Below are 2,500 nucleotides of genomic sequence, written 5' to 3' on the forward strand. Positions count from 1 at the left end.
TGAGCGAAATCGGTGTCGATCACGAGTCCAAAACGTGATCCAAAGACCATGGTGAATTACAAACACACACAAAGACACACACACACACACACATACACACACACACACACACACACACACACACACACACACACACACACACACACACACACACACACACACACACACACACACACACACACACATGCACAGGATATCTTATGTTTTAATTAGTTTTCGAATTTAGATAATTTTCATTTCATTATCCTTCAGATCCCTCTGTCTTTCAGGGTCATTTCTGATTTTACGGATGTTAGAACACAATCTTTATTTTCCTTCGCTTCGTTGCCTTCCTCTTCTCTGTTGTCCTTCCTCTCCCTCTTCTTATATCGAATCAAAATAATATTCAGGTGATATCTTATCAGTGACCAGTCAGGTATGATATATCATGTTTTGACAACCGAAAATTAATGCAAACGTAAATGATATTTTGAATTTAAACTCCCAAAAATAGTCAAGAAAAATCAAGATATGCAATATACATATATGATTAGAGGTAGTTCTTTTCATAAACCTGTTTCATTTACTATTTATGAAAATAATAATAATAAAGAATAGATAGTGAATAAATAAGTAGATAAATAAATCTCTACATGTATTGATTGGCCTTTGAATATCTCCCAGCTTGTACAATATGCTATTCATCTCATCATATATAAGGAATATTGTAAGTACAATCTTTGTTACCAGTTGGGGAATCTTCAACGAAAAGATTCTTAATTGTAATCATATATACCCAGGACAATGGACAAGATGCAGGAATGACCCGTCATCCAGGAGGTGCCAAGATAAGAGGAAGAGAAGAGGTTGGAGGGGAGTGGAGTATGTAGGGGATGGAATGGGTGGGAGTGGTTTCTGTGCCTTTAATTTTTGGCTACCACCCGTGTAAAGGGGAAGAGCCTTTGGTATATGTATGTATGTACAATCTTTGTCACCAGGTGGGGAATCTTCAGCGAAATGATTCTTAATTGTACTCGTATATACCAAAGGTCACCAAATCACGGGCTGCGAGATTAGCTCATTTGGCCCGCCACCGCACTGTAAATGTACTTTTTCTTTCTATTTTTTTTTTCTTTTATTATTCTTTTAGTAGAATATTCAATGTGGAAATAAACAATTGTTATGCGGCTTGATCTCGTCATATTCTCATTAACCTGGCCTGCTGTTAATGTTTACTGGTATATACCAAAAGGCTTTTTCCTCCTTAGGGTGGGGGTGACCGAAACAAAACACCCACACCCATTCGTTACCCCTCTCATATTATAATTCATAAATGAAGGGTCATCCCTGCACCCCGCCACACTGTTCTGGTCAAAGTCAATGCAGCTAGACAAGAAAGCTTCTGTATCAAAGCCAGACAACAGGAGATAGTGTGTTATGGGAGCCTGTGTATGTATAAATCATAATGTGTGTACATATAAATATGTATATTTGTCTATGTATATTAATCTATGTACGTATAAAGCCTAGCGGGTTTGCGCTAGGAAGTTGTAAACATGCGTCGGACCTATGGCCCCTTTCATACTAGGCAACTAGTGACGGTCACTAGTTGCCTACCATTATTCTAAATTAAGCCTTTCACAATACGTCACTGCGGTTGCCCGGTTTTCTTCATCCACTTCTGCTTTCCACATTGTTTTTCCAAGTCTTTCTAGTCTCATTCTTTCCATATCCCCAGACCATCTGAACAGTTATCTACCCTATCTATCAACTCTCTTTCCAAAGCCAGCTCTCCGCCTCACCTCCCCATATGTCAATCTATCAATCCTTGTAACCTCCACCACATTTCCTATACAAACTATCTCAAACTATCTTATACTCTTCCTTTCTGTCTCCTTCGAATTCCAAGTCTCATCCTCATACAGTACCGCATATGTTTCTTACTACAAAAAATTATCTACAATCCCTCTTTCTTTAACACACACAGGTTTTCCTTCTGCTCCTCTTCCAGTCCTCGCAGTTAGTAACCTCCATCTTAATTGTTGCGCTCTTAGATACTCTTATAATGTTAGATTCACGAGCACTCGTTGTTTCTGTTTGTCTTTATTGTACAAAGTTTCCGCTTTTGATTATAAATCCCGAAAGTTTCGACCTTTTTAGTGCTGCTTTTTTTTTCAATTCATAAATAGAGTGTATGTCAAAAGACTTCTAAAAACAGTTGAATATTTTTGCTTTCTTTTTCTCATATCCTTTTTATCAACTCATATGTTTATTTTCATTATTTATTGATTTGTTGAGATATTTACTTGTAAAAATTCACCTTCTTTTCTTTTTAAAGTTTGAACTTCATTACTTTTGTAAGATTTATTCTCAGAATTTATCGTTATTATTTTTCATTCTACTCACTACCAAATTCTCTATGTAAAGGATTCTCTTGGAATAGTCTAAAAATTTCTTCCATTATTTATACCACGCTAAGACTCCTTGCGACACTGCTTCTGACCCAGGCCAATGGACAGGA

This window comes from Oratosquilla oratoria, chromosome 10 (genome assembly GCF_046742065.1).
Source record: "Oratosquilla oratoria isolate Oo_2021 chromosome 10, ASM4674206v1, whole genome shotgun sequence".
Lineage (NCBI taxonomy): Eukaryota > Metazoa > Arthropoda > Malacostraca > Stomatopoda > Squillidae > Oratosquilla > Oratosquilla oratoria.